The sequence below is a fragment of the Hemitrygon akajei genome, chromosome 10 (assembly GCF_048418815.1).
Source record: "Hemitrygon akajei chromosome 10, sHemAka1.3, whole genome shotgun sequence".
Classification (NCBI taxonomy): domain Eukaryota; kingdom Metazoa; phylum Chordata; class Chondrichthyes; order Myliobatiformes; family Dasyatidae; genus Hemitrygon; species Hemitrygon akajei.
Genome location: NC_133133.1, coordinates 885,353 through 900,113, shown reverse-complemented (window position 1 = coordinate 900,113; position 14,761 = coordinate 885,353). Strand labels below are relative to the sequence as shown.

Here is a 14,761-nt window from a genome sequence, read left to right as displayed (position 1 = left end):
GAGTCCCCAATAGTAGTGGCCAGGAAGAAGAATGGGAAGGTACGGATGTCTGTGGACTATAGGACTCTGAACAGGCACACCGTCCCTGACCAGTGCACGGTCCCAAGGATCAGAGACGTGCTGGCCTGAGTGGTGCGAAGTGGTTCAGTGTGCTGGACTTGAGGAGTGGATATTACCAGATCCCCATGAGTGAGGCGGACAAAGAGAAGATGGCATTTATATGTCCCCTGCAATTCTTCCAGTTCAAAAGGATGCCCCAGGGTATATTGGGAGCCCCTGCAACCTTCCAGCGGGTCATGGAGAAAACGGTGGGGGATATGAACTTGCTTGAGGTATTGGTGTACTTGGATGACCTCATGGTGTTTGGGTCCACCTTGGAAGAACATGAAGCGAGGCCGCTAAAGGTGCTGGGCCACCTGAAAGCTGAAGGTTAAAACCTTCCCTAGCCAGTTCTGCAAAACATCTGTTAGCTATGTTGTGCAGGTAGTCTCATGGTTGGAGTAGCTACAGACAGAGGCAGTGACCACTTGGCCAAGACCCCAGACTGGAAGCACTCTGCACTCGTTCCTCGGGTTCTGTGGTTACTATTGGAGGTTCGTGAAGGGCTACACAAAAGTGAGTCACCCGTTGAATCAGCCCTGTGTGGGTAACCTCGCTTGGGAAGAAAGGGAGGGGGGAAAAAGGGCAGGAGGGTGGAGAATATCTTAGCCCGTTGGAGGCCTTTGGACCGAGGTGAGACGCAAAACGTGATGAGGCCTTTCAGTCACTTGAGGAGTTGCTGACCCAGGTGCCGGTGCTGGCTCTTGCGGACCCCCGATTGCCATATGTACTGCATACGGATGCCAGTAGTGAGGGCTTAGGGGGTGTCCTGTATCAGGATCAGGGCACATGGTTGAGACCTGTTGCATTTGTCAGCTGGAGTCTGTCACCCTCTGACCCTCTTACACAGAGAGGTTAGAGAGACTGGGCTTGTACACGCTGGAATTAAGGAGATTGAGAGGGGATCTGATTGCAACATATAAGATTATTAAGGGATTGGACAAGATAGAGGTAGGAAATATGTTCCAGATGCTGGGAGAGTCCAGTACCAGAGGGCATGGTTTGAGAATAAGGGGTAGGTCATTTAGGACGGAGTTAAGGAAAAACTTCTTCTCCCAGAGAGTTGTGGGGGTCTGGAATGCACTGCCCCGGAAGGCAGTGGAGGGCAATTCTCTGGATGCTTTCAAGAAGGAGCTAGATAGGTATCTTATGGATAGGGGAATCAAGGGATATGGGGACAAGGCAGGAACCGGGTATTGATAGTAGATGATCAGCCATGATCTCAGAATGGCGGTGCAGGCTCAAAGGGCCGAATGGTCTACTTCTGCACCTATTGTCTATAAAAACTATCCCATGCACAAGTTGGAGTTCCTAGCATTGAAATGGGCCATGGTGGATAAGTTGAGTGACTACCTCTGTGGTGCCAAGTTTGAGATGAGGATGGACAACAATCCCCTAACTTATATCATGACCTGGGTGAAATTGGATGCCACAGGCCATTGGTACTTGGCGGCATTGTCTGTCTATGATTACAGCCTGAAGTACCAGCCAGGAAGTAGGAACATTGATGTGCATAAGGGACTGGTCAGGGACGAAGAGTTCCTGCCCCGGAGGTGAAGGCCATCTGCCAGTTTGCCATCACGGTGAAGGCAGAAGGAAGATAAGGGTAGAATTGAGCAGTAGATCAACTGGAAGCTTCTGATGATGCCATTGCACAAGTTTACAGTAACCTGACCGCTCTGAAGACAAAACAGTTGCCGGAATTGAATCCTGGGGAAGTGGCAGCTACTCCGCAAGATGACCTGGGCATCGGTACCATTTGGTCAGTGGTTGAAAAGGGAGACATGGCCCAAGCAGAGAAGATGAAACATGCTATGGTGTCTCCATTACTGAGGGAATGGCCCAGATTGGAGTTGAGGAACCAGATCCTATACCAGATCTTGGCATTCCCAGCTGGTTCTGCCTGAGAAGTATTGGAGGATTGTGTTGAAGTCATTTCATGATGATTCTGACCATTTAGGGGTTGAAAAGACCTATGGATTGCTCAGAGATCAGTTCTACAGGCCCCGAATGAAGTTGCTAAGGTCAAAGAATACTGCAAGTTGTGCATTCAAAGCATACGGCAGAAGATGTTGCCTCCAAGGGCTGCTGTGTTGTCCCACTGCAGAGCACGGGACCCCTGCACCTGGTGCGTATGGATTTCCTGTCAACAGAGCCCGATGCCAGCAACATGGCAAATGTTAGTCATCACAGACCACTACACCAAATATGTGCAAGCTTCCCCTACCAAGGATCAAAGGGTGTCCACAGTGGCCCAAGTGTTATGGGAGAAGTATTTCATTTATTATGGCCTCCCCTGGCTGATACATAGTGATCAGGGACGGGATTTTAAGAGTAGGCTCATACGTAAGATACTGAGCATGCTAGGAGTTGAGAAGTCAAGGACTACACCTTATCACCCAAAGGGTGATCCCCAGCCAGAGAGGTTTAATCAGACCTTGCTAGACATGCTGGGAACTTTGGAAATCAGCAAGAAGAACAAGTGGAGTCAACATATTGGACATCTGGTCCACTGCTACAACTGTACACGAAATTAAGCCACCAGGTACTCACCATATTATCTGATGTTTGGGCGCAAGGCAAGGTTGCCCATCGACCTTTGTTTTGGGACTGGTGAGGAAGACCTACCACCGAAAACTTGTCTGAAGTATGCGTCTGATATGAGAAGGGAGCTACCCATAACAGTTTTGCAAGCACCATCTTCCTTTTAAAGGCAACTGCACTCACTTCTGCCTCCTGACACTCTTGATCTTTCAGCATATTGCTAGTATCCTCCAATGAAGTCAAATGCAAAATACTTATTCAGTTCGTCCGCCATTTCCATATCCCCATTACTATCTCTCCAGTGTCATTTTCCAGTGGTCCAATATCTACTCTCACCTCTTTTTAACTCTCTACGTATCTGAAAAATGTTGTTATCTGTTGAGTATTATTAAAAGTAACTTAATACTAATCAGGAAGCCGTTGGTAGCAAGAGGCGGGATCCGGGGCTCGCAGGGTCTTTACTTCTGCTCTTTTCACTCCCAGTATGCATTGTATATAGTTCCTCCACCCATGCTGCACGAGGTACCTGGAAGTCTCTGTATTGTAAATATCATTTGCCATCCCAGATACAGATGCTCTTTTGGCCATCAAGTTGTCGAGTGGTCTTTTTGTAAAGTAGAAGTTACCACATATTTTTGGTGACGAGGTAAACTGGCTTTGTGGACCGGTCGGCCCTGTTTTCGATCAGGAGCTGTGAGCGGGCGAGGAGCCTCATGTTCCGATAGCTGTGTTCGGAACTGTCGGTGTGTTTGACGAGCAAATCGAGGAGTGGCCGGAGTACAAGGAAAAGTTGGGCCACTTTTTCTGTGCTAATGGAATTACTGAGGAGGCTAAGAAGCGCTCTATTCTCCTGAGTGTGTGTGGGGCAAGGACGTACAAGCTGATACGTAACTTAGCTACGCCGCGGAAACCAGCAGAAATTCCATACGACGAACTGGTCAAGCTCGTGGGGAACCATTACAATCCAAAGCTTTCGGTGATAGTTCAACGGTTCAAATTTTACAGCCATGTCTGGAAGCCAGGTCAGTCTGTGGGCGATTTTGTGGCCAAGCTTCGGCAGCTGTTGGAGCACTGTGATTTCAGAGCCGTGTTGGATGACATGCTCCGTGACAGATTTGTATGCGGCATTAATAATGCCGCTGTACAATGCCGCTTGTTGGGGGAAACCCCACCGTTGACTTTCAAGACGGCCCTAGAGATTGCTCAAGGCATGGAGTTGGCTGCTAATAATACCAAGGATATACAGAAAGGATATGGGGGGTCGCAGTCGGCGGCAGTGCTCCACGTCAGGAGGGAGACTGGTAGATAGGAAAAGCGGGTGGAATGTTTTCGGTGTGGAGGAATGCACTATGCAAATGTTCGTAAATTCAAAGATACTGTCTGCCATGCTTGTAGCAAGAAGGGACATTTAGTTAAAAAGTGCAGAAGCATAAAGGGTAAGGTTAAGCCTGGGCAGGGGAAAGCTCAACAGACTCAGGCAACCACACACCACCTAGGAGCATGAGGTGCAGCGTGCAGATGAAGTCACCGATGGCAATGTGAGTGACAGACATAGTCCAGACACATTTGAGAGTGAGCTCGCAGCGCAGTTTGCAGCTCTTCAGCCTATCACAGGAGCAATTGAAGTTACCCCCTCGGCACTGAAAGCCAGCACGCCTCTTCTAGTACGGCGAAGCAGTGACCCAGCTCTTGTACCACCTGCCCAGTTACAGCAAGGTGCATCTCAGCCTGATGATCCCACTAACAGGAACCTGCATGTCAAGCCAATCGTAACAGTAGCAATCGGGGCACCTGCAGACGATGTAAGACCAGAGCCTCCAGGACCACCAGACAAGCATTCAGAAAGCACTCTAAGTGATTTGACAAAGAAAGTAGAATTTTCTGGAGGCGATGGCCCCCTGGGAATCCATGTGGTGCCTTTTAACTCTATGCTGACTGGAAGATTCATTGGCCTGAGTATTCGTGGTATTGAAGAGAACAGCCATTCAAGAAAAGAGAACCTGCTCCAGGAGAATGAATGTATCATCAGAATCAATGACAAGACCTTTGTTCAAGCACAAGAGGTTTTCCGAAACATGATTTCCTGCTGTTGAGCTCCAGATAGTTCCAAGTTATAACAAGGAACTCTATGAAAAATATTGCAATTGGGTCTATTCTGAGCCACGGTCATGATGATGGTTCAAAAACCAAAGTTCCTTCTTCAGTGCATTCCAAGCTAAGTGGCAAACCTGCAGATGCTGTTTATCTCAATAATGCTGAGAATAGTTTGCCACCGATTTCAAAGAAGCTCAGAAGTCCAAAACAGTTAAGGAGCAATGACCACTTAATGCATACCAGGAAAACATGTCCACCAGTGACTTTGCTGGAGGGAGAAACACTGGCAGAAGGGGCAGAGTCTCCTGAAGAGGATGGACATTCTCACGCGGACACACAGACCCCTCTCGTGTCCCCAACAGTAGATCCACCCAAAACATCCTCACCAGCGGTGCCTGCTGGGTCACCAGGAGTAGTGCATAGATCGCAGCACCCTCATAAACCTCCTGACAGACTGAATCTTTGATTGGATAGTTTCTTTTGATGTTAGATTGAATGTTGAATTTCCCATGTTTTTTAGATGTTTTTCTATTGGTAACCTGTTGCTAATGATACCACAGTTTTTATTTCCCAGTTCTTCTATATTTGGGGAATGTTGTATTTTTTGTATGTAATTTATTTTTTTATTGAAGTTTATCATCAAACAAACATTTCCATAAGAAGTATTTCAGACATTGTACATATATATGATATAATCATATATATCACAAATCTCCACAAAGTATTTATCTGAGGTCTACACTTATAGAAAAGAGTGGAAAGAAAAAACAAGCAAAAGAAAAGAACTATGTACAAGTAGGGAGTGATCTTTTTTTTTACAACAGATTCATTGATTTGTGAGAATAAAATCAGGCCTATGAGGCATTATGTAGTTAAACCATTTCCCCCAGTATGAATCAAATTGTTCCAGCTTATGATTAACAGATGCTGTTACCTTCTCCATTTTGTAAATGTCCATTGTAATTTCCATCCATGTATTTAAAGTTGGGCTCTCCTGTGATAACCATTTCCTAGTAGCAGTCTTTTTACTAGCCACCAACAGTATATTCATTAAATATTTATCTCTTTTCAACTATTCTTGAGGTATATATCCAAAATATATGGTCTTACTCTCTAAGGGTATTTCACATTTAAAGATGTCTTGTAGGGCATTGTGTATCTCCCTCCAATAGTTTTTGATAACAGGGCAGTTCCAAAAAATATGATAATGATTTGCATTTTGATTTCCACAATTTCTCCAGCAAACAGGGAAGTTAGTATCATAATGGGATTTCTGAGAGGGTGTAATAAAATATCTTATCAAGTTTTTCCATCCAGACTCCTTCCATTTCTGTGAACTGGTACACTTCCATTGATATCTCCATATTGTTGTCCATTCTTCCTCAGATATAATTATCCCTCCTTCCTTCTCCCATTTTGTTTTAATGTATGAAGTCGAATGTGTTTTAAGATTTAACAACCCCTTATACATGCTTGAAATGATTCTACTACCATTATCTGAATTATATGCTTTTCTAAAGAGCTCTATCAAGCATGTATTTGCCTTGGTTACATTTTTAAGTGTCTTATTAACATATTGTCGCATCTGTAAATACCGATAAAAATCTTGTTTTTCTAATAAGTGTTTCTCTTTAAGCATTTCAAAACTGAACGATGTTCCTTCTTTCATTATGTTGCAAAGAACTGTTATTCCTTTAGCTGTCCAGTTCTTAAATCTAGCATCCAATTTATTTGGTGTAAAATCTGAGTCATATGCACACCATTTAAGAATTGCAATATCTCCCTCTAGATTATATTCTTTTATAGTAGTTTTCCATATTTTAAGAATCAATTTCACCCATGGGTTATCAATAGTATTTATGTACCTTTGCAGGTTGTTATCAGCCAAAATTGCTTGTATGGGGTTGGGAAGTACCCGCTCCTCAATGCTTTTCCATTGAGCGTCATATGATGGTTTGCACCAACATATCACAGCTCTCAACTGTTCTGCAAAATAATAATCTCTAAGAGAAGGTAGGCCCCATCCCCTCTTTTCGTTTGCTAATTGCAAAGTTTTGAGACAAACTCTAGGCTTTTTACCCTGCCAAATATAGAAACATAGAAAATAGGTGCAGGAATAGGCCATTCAGCCCTTTGAGCCTGCACCGCCATTCAGTATGATCATAGCTGATCATCCAACTCAGAACCCTGTACCTGCTTTCTCTCCATACCCCCGATCCCTTTAGCCACAAGGGCCATATCTAACTTCCTCTTAAATATAGCCAATGAACCGGCCTCAACTGTTTCCTGTGGCAGAGAATTCCACAGATTCACCACTCTCTGTGTGAAGAAGTTTTTCCTCATCTCGGTCCAAAAAGGCTTCCCCTTTATCCTTAAACTGTGACCCCTCGTTCTGGACTTCCCCAACATCAGAAACAATCTTCCTGCATCTAGCCTGTCCAATCCCTTTAGAATTTTATACGTTTCAATAAGATCCCCCCTCAATCTTCTAAATTCCAGTGAGTATAAGCCTAGTCGATCCAGTCTTTCTTCATATGAAAGTCCTACCATCCCAGGAATCAATCTGGTGAACCTTCTCTGTACTCCCTCTATGGCAAGAAAATGTCTTTCCTCAGATTAGGGGACCAAAACTGCACACAATATTCTAGGTGCGGTCTCACCAAGGCCTTGTACAATTGCAGTAGAACCTCCCTGCTCCTGTACTCAAATCCTTTTGCTATGAATGCCAACATACCATTTGCCTTTTTCACCACCTGCTGTACCTGCATGCCCACCTTCAATGACTAGTGTACAATGACACCCAGGTCTCGTTGCATGTCCCCTTTTCCTAATTGGCCACCGTTCAGATAATAATCTGTTTTTCTGTTCTTGCAACCAAAGTGGATAACCTCACATTTATCCATATTAAATTGCATCTGCCATGAATTTGCCCACTCACCTAACCTATCCAAGTCACCCTGCATCCTCTTTGCATCCTCCTCACAGCTAACACCGCCGCCCAGCTTCGTGTCATCCGCAAACTTGGAGATGCTGCATTTAATTCCCTCATCTAAATCATTAATATATATTGTAAACAACTGGGGTCCCAGCACTGAGCCTTGCGGTACCCCACTAGTCACCGCCTGCCATTCTGAAAAGATCCCGTTTAGTCCCACTCTTTGCTTCCAGTCTGCCAACTAATTCTCTATCCACATCAATACCATACCCCCAATACCATGTGCTTTAAGTTTGCACACTAATCTCCTGTGTGGGACCTTGTCAAAAGCCTTTTGAAAATCTAAATATACCACATCCACTGGCTCTCCCCTATCCACTCTACTAGTTAGATCTTCAAAAAATTCTATAGATTCGTCAGACATGATTTTCCTTTCACAAATCCATGCTGACTTTGTCCGATGATTTCACCTCTTTCCAACTGTGCTGTTATCACATCTTTGATAACCCCCCACCACTGATGTCAGACTAACTGGTCTATAATTCCCCGGTTTCTCTCTCCCTCCTTTTTTAAAAAGTGGGGTTACATTAGCCACCTTCCAATCCTCAGGAACTAATCCAGAATCTAAGGAGTTTTGAAAAATTATCACTAATGCATCCACTATTTCTTGGGCTATTTCCTTAAGCACTCTGGGAGACGACCATCTGGCCCTGGGGATTTATCTGCCTTTAATCCCTTCAATTTACCTAACACCACTTCCCTACTAACATGTATTTCCCTCAGTTCCTCCATCTCACTAGACCCTCGGTCCCTTACTATTTCCGGAAGATTATTTATGTCCTCCTTAGTGAAGACAGAACCAAAGTAGTTATTCAATTGGTCTGCCATGTCTTTGTTCCCTATGATCAATTCACCTGTTTCTGACTGTAATGGACCTACATTTGTCTTGACCAATCTTTTTCTGTTCACGTATCTATAAAAGCTTTTACAGTCAGTTTTTACGTTCCCTGCCAGCTTTCTCTCATAATCTTTTTTCCCTTTCCTAATTAAGCCCTTTGTCCTCCTCTGCTGGTCTCTGAATTTCTTCCAGTCCTCAGGTGTGCCGCTTTTTTTTTGCTAATTTATATGTTTCTTCTTTGGACTTGATACTATCCCTAATTTCCCTTGTCAGCCACGGGTGCAATACCTTCCCTGGTTTATTCTTTTGCCAAACTGGGATGAACACTTGTTGTAGTTCATCCATGCGATCTTTAAATGCCTGCCACTGCATATCCACCGTCAACCCTTTAAGTATCATTTGCCAGTCTATCTTAGCTAATTCACGTCTCATACCTTCAAAGTTACCCTTCTTTAAGTTCAGAACCTTTGTTTCTGAATTAACTATGTCACTCTCCATCTTAATGAAGAATTCCACCATATTATGGTCACTCTTACCCAAGGGGCCTCACACGACAAGATTGCTAACTAACCCTTCCTCATTGCACAATACCCAATCTAGAATGGCCTGCTCTCTAGTTGGTTCCTCAACATGTTGGTTCAGAAAACCATTCCACATACATTCCAAGAAATCCTCTTCCTCAGCACCCTTACCAATTTGGTTCACCCAATCTATATGTAGATTGAAGTCACCCATTATAACTACTGTTTCTTTATTGCATGCATGTCCAATTTCCTGTTTAATGCCATCCCCAACCTCACTACTACTGTTAGGTGGCCTGTACACAACTCCCACCAGCGTTTTCTGCCCCTTGGTGTTATGCAGCTCTACCCATATTGATTCCACATCCTCCAGGCTAATGTCCTTCCTTTCTATTGTGTTAATCTCCTCTCTAACCAGCAATGTTACCCCACCTCCTTTTCTTTCCTGTCTATCCCTACTGAATATTGAATATCCCTGGATGTTGAGCTCCCATCCTTGGTCACCCTGGAGCCATGTCTCTGTGATCCCAACTATATCATATTCATTAATAACTATCTGCACATTCAATTCATCCACCTTGTTACAAATGCTCCTCGCATTGACACACAAAGTCTTCAGGCTTGTTTTTACAACACTCTTAGCCCTTATACAATTATGTTGAAAAGTGGCCCTTTTTGATTTTTGCCCTGGATTTGCCTGTCTGCCACTTTTACTTTTCTCCTTACTACTTTTTGCTTCTACCCTCATTTTACACCCCTCTGTCTCTCTACACTTGTTCCCTTCCCCCTACCACATTAGTTTAAAGCCTCCTGAACAGCAGTAGCAAACGCTCCCCCTAGGACATTGGTTCCAGTCCAGCCCAGGTGCAGACCGTCCTGTTTATACTGGTCCCACCTCCCCCAGAACTGGTTCCAATGCCCCAGAAATTTGAATCCCTCCCCCTTGCACCATTTTTCAAGCCACGTATTCATCTGAAATATCCTCCTATTTCTACTCTGACTAGCATGTAGCACTGGTAGTAATCCAGAGAGTAGTACCTTTGTGGTCCTACTTTTTAAATATATCTCCTAACTCCCTAAATTCACCTTGTAGGACCTCATCCCGTTTTTTACCTATATTGTTGGTACCTATGTGCACCACGACCACTAGCTGTTCACCCTCCCATTCCAGAATGTCCTGCAGCTGCTCAGAGACATCCTTGACCCTTGCACCAGGGAGGCAACATACCATCCTGGAGTCTCGTTTGCGGCCGCAGAAACGCCTATCTATTCCCCTTACAATTGAATCCCCTATCACTATAGCTCTCCCACTCAGTTTCCTTCCCTCCTGTGCCGCAGAGCCACCCATGGTGCAATGAACTATATCTTGAAAGCATCTTGTTCCATTCATTGAATTGATTTTGATTAATCTCTATTGGTAGGGTCTGAAAAAGATATAAAAGTCTGGGCAGTATATTCATTTAATAGACTCAATCCTTGAACTGAGACTGAAAAAAGGAATCAAGTTCCATCTTGCCACATCTTCCTTAATTTTTTTACATAAAGGCTGATAATTACATGCTGATAATTTTGCCAAATCTTTTGGCATAATGATGCCCAAATATTTGAAAGACTCTGTGTGCCATGCCCAGGGGTATCGACTTCCAATTTCTCTTGGTGGGCTATAGTAATATGAAAGTAATTGGGTTTTATCTATGTTGATCTTGTATCCTGATAATTGACCATATTGTTCAAAGGATTGCATCAATTTAGGTAAAGAGTATGTTGGTTGCCCTAGATAGATCAAAATGTCATCCGCATAACAAGCCAATTTATGCTCTGTCCCTTTAATAGTAATTCCCCTGATATCTTCACTTTGTCTGATGTATTGAGCTAATGGTTCCAGATATAACGCGAAGAGTAGTGGTGACCATGCCCAACCCTGTCTCGTGCCCCTTTCTAGGGTAAGACTATTTGATAAATATCCATTGATTTTAATCCTAGCAGTAGGATTATCATATAGTGTCTGTATAGTTTTAATAATTGTGTCTTGGAAACCAAATCTATGTAAAACTCTGTAAAGAAAATTCCAATTAACCGAATCAAATGCTTTTTCAGCGTCCACACTTATCACTATTGCTTTGATTTTATTTTTTTGTATATGATCCATAATGTGAAGTGTCCTTCGTATATTGTCTTGTGTCTGACGTTGTCGTATAAACCTGTCTGATCGTTACGTATCAGTATGGGTAGAAACTCCTCTAATTGTTTGGCCATGATGGAGGTAAATAACCTATAATCTACATTAAGAATGGATATTGATCTAAATGACCGCATTCCATTTTATCCTTGTCTTCTTTCCGTATAGCTGAGATTATCGCTTCCTTCCAACTGGGTGGCATTTTAGAGCCCAGTTCAGTGTGGGGAGTAAAACAGGAATTAACTCATTTTTAAATTCTTTGTACCACTCTGCCATATCCCCATCTGATCCTGGTGACTTGCTTAATTTAAGCCTACTAATTGCAGCTTTTAATTCAACTTCAATTATGTCAGCAGTCATCGTTCTATTTTGTTCTTCGCTTAATGTAGGTAACTCTAGAGAACTCAAGAAGGTGTCAATTTGGGTTATGCTTCCCTCTGGAACTTTGAAATATAACATTTTGTAAAACACTTCAAAAGCTTCTTGAACTTCACTTAGCTTATTCTTTTATCATTTTCATTCTTGGGTCCCTAATTCTAGGAATTGTATTTTCTGCTATCTTTTCTTTCAGTTTCCACGCCAGGATTTTCATAGATTTCGATCCACTTTCATAATGCCTCTATTTCAGAAACATTAAGTTTTTCCTGATTTCTTGCGTAGCCAAATTATTTATTTCATTCCTAATTCTTTTAATTTCCCCAATGTATCCTGTGCCAAATTCAATTTGTGTTTTTTCTCTAGTTCCTTCAGCCTATTTTGTAATTCCTCTAATGTTTTATTCCTTATTTTTTCTTATATGAAGATATTGCTATAATTTTCCCTCTTAAGATCGCCTTCAGAGTATCCCATAAAATGGGAGGTGAAACCTCTCCATTATCATTAAATTCTAAGTAGAGCCCAATTTCTTTTTTAATTCATTCCTTAAAGTACGGATCATTGAGTAGACTTGAATTTACTTTTCAAATAGTATTCTTTGGTTGTAGGTCAAAATCAACAGATAAATATATAGGTGCATGGTCACTTACATCTATTGTCCCAATTCCACAGGTGTTTATTTTGTCTTTGTCTTTTCCAAATGTTATGAAATAGTCTATTCTTGTACATACAGAATGGGGAGCAGAAAAATGAGTGTAATCCCTTCTGTCAGGGAAAAGGTCCCTCCATATATCAATTAAAGCAACATCCTCAAAAAGTGTATTAACTTTCTTATGTAAAGATTTTGTTTCATAGGTTTTTCTATTGGAAGAGTCTAAGTTTGGTTGTAATTGTAAATTTAAGTCTCCCCCACATATCAGGAGACCTTCTGCTTCCATTACCATAATATCAGTAATTTTCTGAAAGAAACCAATATCACTTCCCGGGGGTGTGTATATATTCAATAGAGTAACTGAATTGCCGTCAATATTCCCCCTTACCAGAATATATCTGCCCTCTTTATCTCCCATTTCGAATACTTTTTCAAAATTTAGCTTACTTGAGATAAGAATAGCAACTCCCCTCCTATGTCCTGATTTATACGAGGAGAAAAACAGATTAGTGAAGCCCATTCTCTTTAGTTCTTTATGCTCATTATCACTTAAATGAGCTTCCTGTAAATATACTACCTGGGCTTGTTTTTTTTTCATTTTGGATAAAATTCTCTTACGTTTGATTGGATTTAATAGCCAATTGACATTAAAATAAATGAATTTTACCTTGTCCTTAGCCATCTGTATTTATCTGTCAATGTATCATTGAAATTAGAACAAAACAATCGATCTACTCCCTGAACAAATAAGAACCAGGAAACGCAAATAATAACAAAAATGGCAACGAACGTGTGATTCCAAGGCTGAGGTCTCTAGTAGATGACCCTGCATTGAGCTGGAGGAAATGTCTAGCTGTGGGAGATAACCCCTCCTACTTGTGAGTTGAGGGCCCCATTGCAGTATTCATTAAAGTCAGTGAACAAATCCATTACACAGAAATGATTTCCCTGTGTACGCCTCCTATATATATATATATACGCACACACACACACACACACATTACATACATACACATATATGCACACATATATATATTCTAATTTTGGTGGGGAAAAAGGAGTAAATGAGCGAATAAAGAATAACAAGTAATATAAAATCCACATTATAATAAGTATTTCTCGAGATAGGTATATCACTGTGTACTTTTGTTTCTGTTTCGCTTCTCAACATTTTTAAAGTTAGCCAAACCTTATGGCTCTTCTGATGGGGGTGAGGACTGTCTTTGGGAAACTCCTGGTCTCTTCCTGATATATTTCTCTTGGCCTCCTCCCGTCTCCTGCCTTCTCGATTCTCGCACTATTTCCGAAGCAGTGCGGGATAATTCCTCAGCCTGGCTTTCCCTCGTTTTGGTCATGCTGACGGGCAACCCTCTAGCCTTCATGTCTGTAGTCGCCTCTTCCACTGTCTGGTACAACCGCGTCCCGTTGTCATAAAACACTCTAAGTTTAGCAGGGTACGGAGGTTGAAATCTAATCTTATTTTGCTTTAGTACTCGCTTTACTTCAGAGTATTCTTTGTGTTTCTGGAGGACCGCGGGGGGGGGGGGGGGGTAATCTTGGTCGAAATATATTAATTTATCCTCTAAAAACACTCTCTTCTTACCCCAAGCCCTTCGTAGAATCTCCGCCTTGGTGCTGTACCGAAGGAATTTAAGTATTATTGAGCGTGGCTTTCTATCCTGAGTAGGTTTCGGGACAAGCACGCAGTGGGCTCTTTCGACTTCCAGCTCCCCACTTGGAGTACTGTGCTCAGTTTTGGTTGCCTCACTACAGGAAGGATGTGGAAGCCATAGAAAGGGTGAAGAGGGGATCTACAAGGATGTTGCCTGGATTGGGGAGCATGCCTTATGAGGATAGGTTGAGTGAACTTGGCCTTTTCTCCTTGGAGCAAAGAAGGATGAGAGGTGACCTGATAGAGGTGTACAAGATGACGAAAGGCATTGATCGTGTGGATAGTAGGAGGCTTTTTCCCAGCGCTGAAATGGTTGCCACAAGAGGACACAGGTTTAAGGTGCTGGGGAGTAGGTACAGTGGAGATGTCAGGGGTAGGTTATTTTACTCAGAGTAGTGAGTGTGTGGAATGTGCTGCCGGCAAAGGTGGTGGAGGCAAATACAATAGGGTCTTTAAAGAGACTTTTGAATAGGTACATGGAGCTTAGAAAAAGGGAAGGCCATAGGTAAGCCTAGCAATTTCTTGGGTAGGGACATGTTCGTCACAACCTTGTCGGCCGAAGGGCCTGTATTCTGCTGTAGGTTTTCTATGTTTTGTATGTTTTTCTATGTTTTTTTTCTTTGAGAACATCTGTTCCCAATTTAAGCTTCCAAGTTCCTGCCTGATAGCCTCATAATTCCCCTTAATCCAATTAAACGCTTTTCTAACTTGTCTGTTCCTATCTTTCTCCAATGCTATTGAAAAGGAGACAGAATTTTGATCACTATCTCCAAAATACTCTCCCACTGACAG

The 14,761-nt window shown here is 42.5% G+C and overlaps 1 protein-coding gene across 1 annotated transcript in view; it reads right to left on the bottom strand.

The window, feature by feature from the left end:
- gpc4 (glypican 4) overlaps positions 1-14,761 on the bottom strand; it is a 170,935-nt gene that overhangs the window by 53,259 nt on the left and 102,915 nt on the right. The window lies entirely within an intron of this gene.